Genomic DNA, 15,442 nt, shown 5'->3' with positions numbered 1-15,442 from the left:
GGGGCTAAGATCACGGGGGGGGGGCTAAGATCACTGGGGGGGGCAGTAAACGAAGTTGAATAGGAGGGGGATGGGACAGCTAAGCTGCATGTAGAGAAATTGATATTTCCATATCCCTCCTGCAGCCGCAGAATGCCTGCAGAAGGGAGGAGAAGAATCCATCCATCCAGCGGCATAAGGAGACATCAAATCCTCTCTATATGCAGCCGAGCCGCCCCACCCCCCTCCTATTCAGCACAGGCTGCAGTGGCAGTCACTTACCTTCTCTCCCCGCAGCCGCCCCCCCGCGAGCAGCCCGAAGTCGGGCTGAAGGAGCTCCCATCTACGGCGGCTTCAGTGATCATCAGCGGCCGCGCGGGAAGGAACACACAGACACACACTGACTACTTGACTTCCGGACCGGCTCCGCGGCCAATCAGCCTTCTGCTCAGGGGGGGGTGTGACCCACACCCCCCCTGAACAGAAGGTTGATTGGCCGCGGAGCCGGTGTAGCTGGCAAGTACACCGGCCGGCGGCCGCCCGCAGTGAGGGAATGTCTTCTAGTGTCTGTGAGGGAATCTGATGACTCTGAGCGCCGCGGCCCACCGGGACACTGCCCGGTCCGGCCCTGGCTGACAGTGACACGGGGCCCCTGGGCATTCGGGGCCCTGGGCATTTGCCCAGTTTGCCCCCCCCTAACGCCGGCCCTGCTTGGAGTCTCCACTCTAATTCTTCACAAAGGTGTTCTATCGGGTTGAGGTCAGAACTCTGTGCAGGCCAGTCAAGTTCCTCCACCCCAAACTCATCTATGTCTTTATAGACATCTATGTCGTTGCTTTGTGCACTGGTCCAAACCATTTGTTGGAGGGGGGATTATGGTGTGGGGTTGTTTTTCAGAGGTTGGGCTTGGCCCCCTAGTTCCAGTGAAGGGAACTCTTAAGACGACACCATACCAAGACATTTTGGACGATTTCATGATCCCAACTTTGTGGGAGGAGTTTGGGGGTGGCCCCTTCCTGTTCCAACATGACTGCACACCAGTGCACAAAGCAAGGTCCATAAAGACATGGATGAGCGAGTTTGGGGTGGAGGAACTTGCCTGGCCTGCACAGAGTCCTGACCTCAACCCGATAGAACACCTTTGGGACGAGCCAGGCCTTCTCGTCCAACATCAGTGAAGGGAAAGACAGGAAGTGTCCCCTGAGTGTAGTATTAGTATAAACAATTTAATTGTCAAGATACAAAGCACTCACAAGAAATACAGTGCATCCAAAAATGATTCACAGCGCTTCACTTTTTCCACATTTTGTTATGGTACATCCTTATTCCAAAATGGATTAAATTCATTATTTTTGTCACAGTTCTACAAACATTCCCCCATAATGACAACATGAAAGAAGTTTGTTTGAAATCTTTGCAAATTTGATAAAAATAAAAAAACAAAAAATCCCATCCCTAATAGATCCTGATCTATTAGTGAGGTCTGCTCAGTGTGCTCAGTATGAGATTCATTCAGTCTGAAGAGTGTTTCAAGCTGGTCCAATAAGGAGGCATATTGGACAGTGGGAGGAAACCTGACGAATGGCTGCATAGGCTTTTGATACAGTCCTGATGATTGGCAGAGGGCAGGTCACCGCGGTGCATTCTGGGATACTGTATAAAAGTCAGGAGCACATGTGCTCGGGGTCTTTTGGTTGGGGAGCGGAGTCCCGTAGGGAGGGGGCGGCTGCCTCCTCCTCTGTAGAGGTGCCATGCGGTCGCAGGAAGTCATCCTGAGAGCCAGAGGGGTGGTGGAGAGGAGCTGAACTCAAAGGTCCAAGAGAGCTGAATGAGCGGGGAGACACTGGAGACCATGGGACTACAGTATTGTGAGTACAGGGACTCGTGTAAAGGGGCCTGACCTGAGGGGGGCTGCCCCTGCTAGTAGGACAGTCAGTGGACGGGTGTCAGCTGAAGAAGAGAGAGAGGATACTAGGGAGAGTGTCCTGAAAATAACTAGTTGTTCACCAAGTCATCTTAAGGATAAGAGGCTTAATCCACATTCATCCGAAGTGGCAGGATGAATCAACAGCCAGGCTGTTCCAAATCTATATGTAGCACCCTCCTAGGTAGGTGCTAGGTAAACGCATAGTTTGCTCCATCTGCTTATTAGGGGAGCCTGATCAGTAGTTTTGCCTGTTACATGTGTGATTCACTTGGTCTGAGGGAGTGTTCCCACTGTGTCCAATAGGGGAGCCTGTTGGACAGTGGAGGAAACCCAGCCAATGACACACAGGCTTTTGTGGCTGTCCCAGAGGGTTGGCACAGGAGTGGTGCATCCTGGGACTGGTCATAAAAGCCAATGGCACATGTGACAGGGTGTCTTTGGGCGGGAAGCCAGGTCCCAGGAGGAGGGTGACGGTTGTCTCTCCTCCTGCCAGTGTGGAAGTTGGTCACATGCAGTCAGCCTAAGGGACCAGAAGTGTGGTGCTGAGCCAGAAGGTCCAGTGGATGCTGACCAGGGAGTTGAAGGCAGAGCAACCTGAGGAAAAACAGTATCCATAAGTACCAGAGAGCTTGCCGAGGGTCTGCCCAGGAAGGGGACTACTCCAGTGAGGGTCAGTGGACAAGAGCTAGCACACAGCAAGTGAGAAAGGGGGTGCCAAGTTTAGGACCCTAAAGGTTCAACATACACAACAGGATCATTTTCACTATCTTCACTTCAGTGGCAGAGTGAAGCAGCGGCCTTGCCGCATACTCTACAGATAGATGTCCTCTACATTGTGCATAGTTCAAGTTGGAGTATCCCACTCATCCCTTCTCCCAATAAAGTTCTAAAATAAAACACAAAAAACAAATCCCCTGGATTGTTCATTTGTCTGAGCCAAGTGTTAAAGTGATAAGATTTTATGGACTGTTGCTATGGGTAACCCAGGGGAATCCTGGGAGTTCTCATGGTAACATCAAGAAGGAACATCTTTCAAGTTTGAGAACCGATCACAACTGGCTCAGCTTCTGAACTCTGATAACTCTCAGGACATTGAATGCAAGTATTCTGACTTCTCAATTCTATCTTATTTTTCTAAATTGCTGAATTGTGTCTCTATTTCTTTGAAACACCTTTTTCTGTAAATATTTTATTTGCACCAATTTTAACCTTTTTATTATTAAACCTTATTGTGAAAAGTGTTAATCTTGTCCCTAAGCTCTTAATGCAAACTAACAAAGAACCTGTCTCTTGAAGAGCGCTACTGTATAGAATAAATCCTCTGAACATTCCTGTCTGTGGTGACAGTGCGTGTTACAGACGATTATTCTCAAATCATAATTGGTATTTCTAAAATTAATAAATAAATAAAGGAGGTGGTGGCAGTGAAAGGGTTAATTGCTTAATTAGCCCGGTGACAATCGCTCTCAGCCTGCTGGCACCTAGATTGTGGTCCCGCAAGCTGTAAAATCTTTGTGCCGGGTGCAGCTGAGAGTGGTATTGTTACACAAGTGACGGCAGGGTGTGAGATTGGCTGGTCCTTGGTCACGAGTTAGTGAGAAGGGCAGGGATCTGATATCCGCTACCGTCACATCCTCCCAATCTCAGCATCTCCCCAGGGGGCAGTGCTACATATAGTAAAGCAGAGAAGATAGGAGTCCTCAATCACTGTGAATAGTTAAAGAGGTTGTAAACCCGATTTTTTTTTTTCACCCTGAAAGAGAAACACATAATGAGCTAGTATGCATCGCATACTAGCTCATTATGAAATACAGTCAGGTCCATAAATATTGGGACATCTACACAATTCTAATCTTTTTGACTCTATACACCACCACAGTGGATTTGAAATGAAACAAACAAGATGTGCTTTACCTGCAGACTTTCAGCTTTAATTTGAGGGTATTTACATCCAAATCAGGTGAACGGTGTAGGAATTACAGCAGTTTGTATATGTGTCTCCCACTTTTTAAGGGACCAAAAGTAATGGGACAGAATAACAATCATAAATCAAACTTTCACTTTTTAATACTTGGTTGCAAATCTTTTGCAGTCAATTACAGCCTGAAGTCTGGAACGCATAGACATCACCAGACGCTGGGTTTCATCCCTGGTGATGCTCTGCCAGGCCTCTACTGCAACTGTCTTCAGTTCCTGCTTGTTCTTGGGGCATTTTCCCTTCAGTTTTGTCTTCAGCAAGTGAAATACATGCTCAATCGGATTCAGGTCAGGTGATTGACTTGGCCATTGCTTAACATTCCACTTCTTTCCCTTAAAAAACTCTTTGGTTGCTTTCGCAGTATGCTTCGGGTCATTGTCCATCTGCACTGTGAATCGCCGTCCAATGAGTTCTGAAGCATTTGGCTGAATATGAGCAGATAATATTGCCCGAAACACTTCAGAATTCATCCTGCTGCTTTTGTCAGCAGTCACATCATCAATAAATACAAGAGAACCAGTTCCATTGGCAGCCATACATGCCCACGCCATGACACTACCACCACCATGCTTCACTGATGAGGTGGTATGCTTTGGATCATGAGCAGTTCCTTTCCTTCTCCATACTCTTCTCTTCCCATCACTCTGGTACAAGTTGATGTTGGTCTCATCTGTCCATAGGATGTTGTTCCAGAACTGTGAAGGCTTTTTTAGATGTTGTTTGGCAAACTCTAATCTGGCCTTCCTGTTTTTGAGGCTCACCAATGGTTTACATCTTGTGGTGAACCCTCTGTATTCACTCTGGTGAAGTCTTCTCTTGATTGTTGACTTTGACACCTCCTGGAGAGTGTTCTTGATCTGGCCAACTGTTGTGAAAGGTGTTTTCTTCACCAGGGAAAGAATTCTTCGGTCATTCACCACAGTTGTTTTCCGTGGTCTTCTGGGTCTTTTAGTGTTGCTGAGCTCACCGGTGCGTTCTTTCTTTCTAAGGATGTTCCAAACAGTTGATTTGGCCACACCTAATATTTTTGCTATCTCTCTGATGGGTTTGTTTTGTTTTTTTCAGCCTAATGATGGCTTGCTTCACTGATAGTGACAGCTCTTTGGATCTCATATTGAGAGTTGACAGCAACAGATTCCAAATGCAAATAGCACACTTGAAATGAACTCTGGACCTTTTATCTGCTCCTTTTAAATGGGATAATGAGGGAATAGCACACACCTGGCCATGGAACAGCTGAGCAGCCAATTGTCCCATTACTTTTGGTCCCTTAAAAAGTGGGAGGCACATATACAAACTGTTGTAATTCCTACACCGTCCACCTGATTTGGATGTAAATACCCTCAAATTAAAGCTGAAAGTAAGCAGTTAAAGCACATCTTGTTTGTTTCATTTCAAATCCATTGTGGTGGTGTATAGAGCCAAAAAGATTAGAATTGTGTCGATGTCCCAATATTTATGGATCTGACTGTACTTACCTTAGAACGAGCCCCCGCCGTGCCACCCGCTTACCTCTATGACGGGCGACATGTTCAGTCTCCCGTCTTCCGGGATCGCGGCTTTCGGCCATCTGATTGGCCGGAGCCGTGGTGACGGTCACGGCACGGGGCTCTGAAGGAACGGCACCAGCGGCCGTTCCTTCAGAGCGCATGCGCCAGTGACATCACTGGCTGCATGTAAGGTAAATATCTTCTAAACGGTACATGTTTAGGAGATATTTACAGTACCTATAGGTAAGCCTTATTATAGGCTTACCTATAGGTACAAGTGTCAGAGGAGGGTTTACTTCCTCTTTAAAGTTGGAGTATCCCACTATTTCCTTCTCCTTTCCCCCATTTTACAATAAACCACAAAAACAACAAAATACCTCTGGATTGATTATTGGAGTGTGAGCCAAGGAGAATCATCAAGGACTTGTCCTTACAATATGGCGGGGTGCTGGTAAATGGGGGGGGGGGGGGGGGGGACCTACAGAGTAAATATCAAGCAGTCCCTATGGGGGCAGTGCTACACATTGGAAGGAAGGAGTACTTTTTTTACTCAAAATAATAGTGTGATTTTGAAAAAGAACTTTGACTATAGGCCAATAAAAAAAAAAAAAAAAGTTCCTTCAGAATTTTTATGACACATTGTAGGCCTAAGCTGCAGTCTGAAGCAAACTCTTCGTCCTACACGTGAACTTCTTTTGAAGTTATTTAAAACTTACAAAGCTTTCTATAAAAAAAAAAGAAGTAAAATCTCACACAACCTTTCACAGATCACCTAATAAATCAATGTACTCCTTTGTCTGTGGCCAGATAAAAAGAACGGGAATGAGGTGAAGAAATAATTAGTGGGGGAACCATTCAGGAGAATCTGATAGCGTAGACAGGGAACAGAAAACAGCAGCTGAAGTATAACATTTTCCTGTCAGGTCCTCCGACAGAACCGTCAGCCGCCACGTTCCAGGCCCTGGTAAGGAGGTTACAGGGTTACACGGAGATACCACTAATAATCTACAAGGTAAAAATGGCTGAACCTTTCACCAGATCCATCAAGACACAGATAAAGGTGTCATGGGCCTTGTCCAATACCAGGCCTTCCTCATCACAATGTCCTGTCATCACTCGTCCATCACTTAGGACGGCTTACATGTTCATCTTCAAACTGGGCCAAAGAATGCAGAAAAAAGTAATGACTGAAATCGGATTCCAATTGGTTTACAATACCAAAAACGAAAGGTTTTGGGACTTTATATGAGGCATTGCCCAACTAGGGCTTAATGCCTCCATCCCTATTATTGAGGAGAAAAAGAGGGGGGGGGGGGATTGGAACTAAAAAGGTAGGTGGGACAATTGGCACATAGTAGAACGTAAGAAAAATCAAATAATATATGGACGGGTCCACAACATAATAACATTATTATTCCCCCCCCCCTTTTTTCTTTTTACTCCCCTATTATTAGGGATGGAGGCAATTGGCTTTTTTTTAATAATGTTATTATGTTGTGGACCCGTCCATATATCATTTGATTTTTCTTACGTTCTGCTACGTGCCAATTGTCCAACGTACCTTTTTAATTCAAATCATTTTTATTAAGATTTTAACAAGGTTATAACAAAGATTGCGGACGCAGCCGCAGGCAATCGCATGAAGGAGAAAGTAGAAACAATTACAACACACTAATGAGCATGAATTAAACACACGGAAATTGTACAAGGGGATAAAATGCATAGACATCAACAGAAATAGATCAACAAATGTAAAACAATAAGTGTACCGGAAGAATAATTGTAGGGAACAAATGGTGGTGATGGTCCTGTGTTAAGAAGGAGAAGAAGTAGTAGGGCTAGGATGAGGTGGGGTATTGAGGGGCAGCAATGGTGAGGATGGGAGGCCCTCCAAACCATTCCGACCAAGGTTTCCACGTTCTTTCGAAAGATGGGAAAGATGAGGATCTGAGAGCAAGAAGACGTTCGTATTGGCAATTTAATTGGATTTGCGTCAGGACTTTGGAGGGATTAGGAGTTCTAGATGCCGGTGGGAGGGAATCTATACCAAGGAGCAATATTGCTAGTGCCGGGTCCGGAGGGACTGTCATTTTGCTGATATCTGATATCACGGAGAATACTTTTCTCCAAAAGCTGGCCACGTACCTTTTTAATTCCAATCCCCTCCCCCCTCTTTTTCTCCTGGTTTACAATATCAACTTTACCCACTTCAATACCGGGCACTTTCACCCCCTTCCTGCCCAGGCCAATTTTCAGCTTTCCGCGCTGTCACACTTTGAATGACAATTGCGCGGTCATGCAACACTGCACCCATATAAAACTTTTATCATTTTATTCACACAACTATAGCTTTCTTTTGGTGATATTAGATCGCCACTGTTTTATTTTTTCCTAATTAAACGGAAAAAAAAAACCCCCAAAATTTTCAAAAGAAAACACGTTTTTCTTAATTTCTGTTATAACAATTTGCCAATAAATAATTTTTCTTCCTAAATTTAGGCCAAAATGTATTCGGCTAACTTTCTTTGGTGAAAATTACCCAAATTAGTGTTTGTTATTTATGGCTCTTTTCCACTGTGAGTACCGGCTCGGCTCCACTCGGCCCTGCTTGGCCCTGCTTGGCTCGGATTGGTTTTCCACTGCATGGTACGGTGTTGGAACGGTTCGGTACGGTTTGGTACAGTTTGCTTTTCCACTAAAGTAGTAAGTGGGTGGGATAACGATTCTCTGACCAATCAGTGGCTAGTAGTGACAAACAGTCAAGGTTGCATGCAAAGAATTGTGGAATATGGTATTGGTACGGCCCTCTTGGAACCACAACTGAGGTGGTACTGTTTAAGCGAGCCGTACCGTTCGGTTCCATGTAGTGGAGAAGAGCCGCCGTACCGTACCGTACCGTGCCGTATCGAACCGTTCCAACACCGTACCATGCGGGACCATGCAGTGGAAAAGCGCAAAAGCGAGCTAAACCATTCGGTTCCATGCAGTGGAAAAGCGCCTTTAGTCTGTAGGAAAGTTATTTAGTCCACACAAACTATGGGATATACAGTGGATATAAAAAGTCTACACACCCCAGTTAAAATGTCAGGTTTCTGTGATGTAAAAAAAATTGAGACAAAGATAAATCATTTGAGAACTTTTTCTACCTTTAATGTGACCTATAATCTGTACAACTCAGTTGAAAAACAAACTGAAATCTTTTAGGTGGAGGGAAGTAAAAATAAAAAACTAAAATAATATGGTTGCATAAGTGTGCACACCCTCTTATAACTGGGGATGTAGCTGTGTTCAGAATTAGGCAATCACATTGTAAAAAAGGAGTCAGAACACACATGCCATTATCAAGTGCCTATGATTAACCCCAAACAAAGTTCAGCTGTTCTAGTAGGTCTTTCCTGACATTTTCTTAGTCGCATCCTACAGCAAAAGCAAAAGTAAAGTGGACAGTTCATGGTATTTAGTGTTTAGATTAGCTGTGATTGGCCAGAGCTAATCACATGGTACAGATGGGCTGTTGATTGATTGGTGTGCGTGAAAGCTATAGCGCCTGCAAACAATGGTATAAAAACCGGAATGTTTGTTTTTCCAATTTGTATTATATTACTAATGGTGGTGATCAGTGACTTATAATGGGACTGGAATAGTGCAGCGGACAATCTGACAGGCCCGAAAATGCCAGAACAGTACATATGACCCCTTTTTGGAAAGTAGACAGTCCACTGTATTTAGTAAGAGGCATGGCAAGTCTTTTGAAGGTGTAATTTCTTGTTATAATGTTTTAGAAAATTAAGACATGTAAAAATTTTTTTTACAATTTTCCAATAACAGCGTTATCATATAGACGGTGTGGCGACGATCAGGGACAAGGACTGGTGACAATATGTAAAAATAAATAAATAGCTACAATTTATATCATTTTTTTTTTCTATTTTCTTTTTTTATTACTTTTTTTTTTTTTTTTACAATTTTCCAATAACAGCGTTATCATATAGACGGTGTGGCGACGATCAGGGACAAGGATTGGTGACAATTTGTAAAAATAAATAAATAGATACAATTTATATCATTTTTTTTCTATTTTCTTTTTTTATTCCTTTTTTTTTTTTTTTTACAATTTTACAATAACCGCGTTATCCTATAGACGGTGTGGTGACGATCAGGGACAAGGACTGGTGACAATATGTAAAAATAAATAAATAGATACAATTTATATCATTTTTTTTCTATTTTCTTTTTTTATTACTTTTTTTTTTTTTTTTTCTACGATTTCCTTTTCTAACACACTGTGACCACAGCAATACAGTGTTACCATAGAAACACTGTACTACTCTGGGGAAGTGATCAAGATTTTTTTTCTGTACATATTATGATTGCTTACACCATTGAATTTCATTGGTATAAGCAACCATTTTTACTGAATGAAACTGGTTCAATCAGTGTCTTTTGTTGTGATTAGCTGTGATTGGCCAAAGCTAATCACATGGTACAGATGAGCTGTGATTGGCTGTGAGCTGTCAGTACCATGTGATCACTTTGAACAATCACAGCTAGCAACACAATTGTATACAATGTAAGGCATGAAAGAAAGCCATCCACTATTTACAACTGTCATGTGATTTGCTGTGATTGGTCACAGCGATCACATGATACTGGCGGCCGGCTGGTACAGTGATCAGTCATCGGCTGTGTATGATGTCCTCCGAGAACAACACGTGCTTCTGCCCCGCCGTCATCTACTATAGGCCGGGCGGGAAGGTATTAAAGTGATTGTAAACATCTAAAATGTAAAATGAACAAAGCATATCCTTCTATAGTATGCACTTGCCTCAATCAAAACCTCAATGAAAAGGTTAATCTACTAAAACTGCAGAGTGCAAAATCTGGTGCAGCTGTGCATGGTAGCCAATCAGTTTCTTACTTCAGCTTGTTCGATAAAAAAAAAAACCCTGGAAGCTGATTGGTTTCTATACAGAGCTGCATTAGATTTTGCACTTTCAAGTTTTAGTAAGCCAACCAGATTGTGTGATTTCTGTCTGCTGTCTCTTTTCTGTGCTGTGTGCATGAGTCACTTCTGAAAGGTAATGGACACCACAGAATTCAGAGAGATGGTGCCCCCCCCCCCCCCCAGCACACAGTAGGTGATTAACAGCCTCAACTGTCTATGTTTTTATATGAGACTGTGTGGAGGGATGTGTGTCCATTCCTTCCACTCAGGTCTCAGATTACACTTGGCTCTAGTCCATGCTGTGCAATGTGTGATATCAGATTCCTGCCTCCTGCCCCCTGTAGCTCAGAAATGCCGTGTAACCTGCAGGAATTCTGCCCCATTGTTGGCGTCAATGGGAGGAATAGTGTCCTGCATTGATGGGAGGAGTGGTGCCCCAAGGGCCGAATAAAAGCAAGCAGCAAAGAGCCACATCTGGCCTGAAGCTCAGAGATCCATTCCCTTACAGGGAAGAAGACAATCTCCCCAGGGCTCCAGACTATTTAACAGCAGCCCAGCCACCATCTGGGCACACCTTCCCAGGGTGTTTGGCTAAGCCCCGCTGAATATTCAAGCTGAATATTTGAATTTTCCCTCCCTAAGCATCTGAAGGCAGGGTGAAGTATTTCAACTCTCAGCCAGTGAAGCCCTGCACAGACAAAAGCAAATGGTCTCTACTCTCGACTACAGAAGGAGCCAAAAAACGCCTTTTGGCTAAGATCAAGTGTAGTATCTGTTCTTATCAGTTGGTATGGACCTTAGCTAGTACCGGTATGACCAAAACCCGGAGCGCTTGGACGTCACTGGGGTATGGGGAATAGGTCATCCGGGAAAGCATGTAGGGTCCGCCCCCTTCTGATTTGAATGGGTTAAGCTTTTCTGACCAGTTTAAAGGGGGCAAGAAAGCCGGTCTGTCCTGGAGGCTGGTTAGTATTGCTCCTGGATGTAATTGGCTGAGGAACTGGGATGGTGATGGGAGGGCTTTTCCTCCTGGGTTGAATCTGGCCTTGCAAAAGGCTTGTCCCCAGTTGAAGGTAGGCTCTCTCTAAGCTGTTCAGGTCCCGATGTCTGCTGGTGGGGATAGGCTGCACTGGTCTGGGGCGAAGGCCGGGACCGAAAAAAGCCTATGGTGTACATGCCCCTGGTGTGGCAGCTCAGGGGTGCTGTTATTCTCACTAGTGAGGCGCAGTTCATCTTTGAGTTTTTGGCACTTTGGTCACTGCACCACATACACACTTTTTTCACACCTGTCTCTTAGGACGGGCCTTTTGGCTGGCACCAGAGGAATTTTTTATTCCTGGCCGGGGGGCCTGTCAAGGTCTTGCACTTTGACACTACCCTTTCCCCACTCTTTTTTGTGTTGTGTGTGTTCACGTTTGTCTTTTTTTATGTGGCGGTATGCTTTATTCACAACACGATGAGTATGGCGTAGGTCCTCTGGCCTGCCCTGAAAGTCTTGGGAGGGGGTGGATATGGCCTTCTGGCTTAGTTCGCCCTCTCATGGGGTCTCCCTTTGGGGGGAGCCGCACCTAGTATTGGGGTGGGCTGTTTCGGCAGTCCTCCCAGAGAACGGGGTCTGCCTGGTTTCGGCCAGGCAGGACCAAGTGAGTACCTCAGTCCCTGTCAGGAGCCTTGTGCCCCAGGGGATCAGGGCTAGGGCCCTCCCTCTTCGGAGGAGGTCCATGTGTACGCCTTGTGCACTTTTTGTGTTTCTCACGTTTTGCGTGTGTACTTTTTTATGCACCGGGTGTAGCTTTTGAGTGTGTTGCACACACCACGAGCTTAAAAAAAAAAAAGGAGCCAAAAAACGAAATTTATCTAGCAGCGTAACTAGGATGATGTTACACCAGTTTCCTTTAACACTCCAAAATCTAGCTGGTAGGTTAATTGGCTCCTGTCTAAACTGGCCCTAGTATGCATGTGAGATAGGGATTGTAGGATCCTTGAGGGTAAGGACTTCTGTGAATGTACAGTATAAGCACTGTAAATAGTCAGTGCTATATAAATACCCCTAATAAAGGAAGGGGTCCCAATTCCTTTAATTAAGAAAATGCACAAAATGTTAAGGCGTTTACTTAAAGTTTTTTTTTTTTTTTATTGGATTTAGTTTTGGAAGTTTTTTGGCATCTGTCCCTGAAACCTATTATAAGGATAATGATGCAATCCATGGATCTTGTCTGAAAAGATAAATATATATATATATACACTTCCAGACAATAGGACAGATGCCTCTCCTTCAGCTCCACTTTGTGTCTGCCTGGGCGCTAATCCTGGTAGTAAAACCGGATTTTCTCTTCCAGCAATTTTGGAATTTATAAGGTTTCAGGTGATCATAGTAAAACTCATGCCGAAACTCCTGCAATGATTCACAAACAGGTAGATCTGGTTCTGGAAGAGTGCATATCGGTCTCTCATTATCTGTTGGATTTGATCCAATGTCAATGAGGAAAAACCTTTTATTACAACTCAGATTTCCAAGGTGAAAAAAAAAAATACGGTAATAATTTTAGAAAGCAGGAACTCCCTCCTCATGTAATCATTGTACTGTGCCAGGATCTCTCCGGAGCTAAACAGCGACAATAAAACAAACCTGTCCGGGCCATTGATATTTAAATATGAATGTGTTATGACTTGTAAGTTGTAGCCAACATGAAAGATGGCTGCAGGATTATCCAGTCACATGTTCATGATCAACAGTGGGCGAGCAGCCATACATTTGCTACATAAACTAACATACACTAAATTACCAAAAGTATTGGGACGCCAATGTTTCTAGGGTAAATCCTCTTCCTCCAGAGCTCCATGAGCTGTATGATGATGGATATACACTATATTACCAAAAGTATTGGGACGTCTGCCTTTACACACACATGAGCTTTAATGGCATCCCAGTCTTAGTCCTTAGGGTTCAATATTGAGTTGGCCCACCTTTTGCATCTATAACAGCTTCAACTCTTCTGGGAAGGCCGTCCACAAGGTTTAGGAGTGTCTAGGGGAATAAGGTGCTGTGAATCCCCCACTAGACTGCATTATTGCCACCAAAGAGACACATAGAGGCTTAGTGGAAAACTTAGCGGATTTTCTAACTAAAGAGAAGTCAAAAATCACTCTATATGATTATATCCACTTCTCGTTAGGTTCCACGCTTTCATCCCCCCAGTAGAAATAATTAGGGGAGACATCCCTTTAAGCCTCCTTTCTCAGTATTGCCTCACATAAACCAACACATGTGGAAATAAAAAGGGGACAATACGCTCCACATAGTGTAAAACCGCATCACATAGTGTAAAAATGCACTCACATTAGAAGGGAATATGACCACACATCCAAATTAGCCCTCAGAATCGAACTCTCACTCAGGGGGACATCTCCAGGCGTGATGACATCATGGCCCGTAGCTCTGGCTGACGCGTTTCGTCAGATATGTCGTTGGGTGCTTTTCTTTGGTATATCGCAGTACATTTTTATATCAATGTTATTATTCTATGAAAAATATCTCAGAGTGCTAGCAGCTTCTTTCACTCCACCAACATGGTAACTTTTTGTTTGAAAATAAAAATATAGTAAAATAAAAAAACCCAGTTAAGTGACTAATGTATGACTTTGTGTTCCAAAACTGATTGGAATGTGTTAAAAACAATGGCACGTACAGGTTAGAGCCGGCTCCTCAATTACACTAGCTTCAGTTCCTGCTGTTTTCGCACCCGATTGTGGCAGAAGATAAAGATTAAAATGGTCACAAAACCACGTGCCACATCCTCCGATGACAGCTCAGCCTTGTGTTTCTGATATACAATTGTAGCGTGTAGCTGAAACTTTTGTTTATTGCTTCATTAAATCAAATAGTTCCTTTTTTTCTGTTTGTTTGCTGTTTGAAGAGTTTTGGGACCCGATAGTTTAAAGAAGGGCAAGTGAGGGGGTAAAGGGGGCACAGGCTCTGCAATGTGGCTTACGTTTGCCCCCCTGATAAGGGGGGGGGAGGGCGCACTGGACCCTCTGCTGTGAGCCACTCCAAATTCAGTGTGAACCCAGCCTAAGAGTTCAATAACAGCAAATAAAATGCGGTAAAATAACACAATGCCGTAAATCAGTTGTAAAAGTTCAATCCACTAAGAATGGGGGGGGGGGGATTAGGCCCCTTCCTGTGGGTGTTCTGTGGGTGGAATTAGGCCCCTTTCTGTGGGTGTTCTCTGGGTCGAATTAGGCCTCTTCATGTGGGTGGAATAGTATCCCTTCCTGTGGGTAGAATATTGCCTCTTCCTGTGAGAGCTCTGTGGGTTGAATAGCATGCTATGAGTAAGGCTACAGCCGAAACGCGTTAGTATTTTACCATGTTGTTCACTGCTGTCATGCTGAAATAAATCGCATCAAAAGGAAGAATTTGCATGCCAGCTTTTCTAATTACTTAGTACCAGCCAGCAGTACCCACCATAAGTACCAGCCAGCATTAACCACAGCAGTACCAGCCAGCAGCACCCACAGCAGTACCAGCCAGCAGTACCCACCAGCAGTAACTGCCAGCAGTACCCGCCAGCAGTACCAGCCAGCAGTAACCACGGCAGTACCCACCATCAATACCAGCCAGCAGTAACCACAGCAGTACCCACCATCAATACCAGCCAGCAGTAACCACCGTCAGTACCAGCCAGCAGTAACCATAGCAGTACCCACCATCAATACCAGCCAGCAGTAACCACCATCAGTACCAGCCAGCAGTAACCACAGCAGTACCCACCATCAGTACCAGCCAGCAGTAACCACAGCAGTACCAGCCAGCAGTACCCACCAGCAGTACCCGCAGCAGTACCCGCCAGCAGTAAGTCACATGTGCTAGGGGTGCAACTATAGCACAAACAAATGGTTACTGCCCACACCTGTACCTGGTCACTGCAGCAAGGAGCATTGGAAGGGCAACGCATATAACAAGACAAAAAGTATTCCAAGCCAGTGGCGGCTGGTGCTCAAAATTTTTTTTTGGGGGGGGGGGGTGCAAAAAGAAAAATGTAATAGGTATTGCTTCGCGGCAAAAAACGCGGTGACAAAATTGCGTAACTTTGAGGTTTGAGGTTTCCCCCTCTTTTTTC

The sequence above is a fragment of the Pelophylax lessonae genome (genome assembly GCF_965119305.1).
Source record: "Pelophylax lessonae genome assembly, chromosome: 11".
NCBI lineage: Eukaryota > Metazoa > Chordata > Amphibia > Anura > Ranidae > Pelophylax > Pelophylax lessonae.
Note: the sequence above shows the minus strand (reverse complement) of the source record.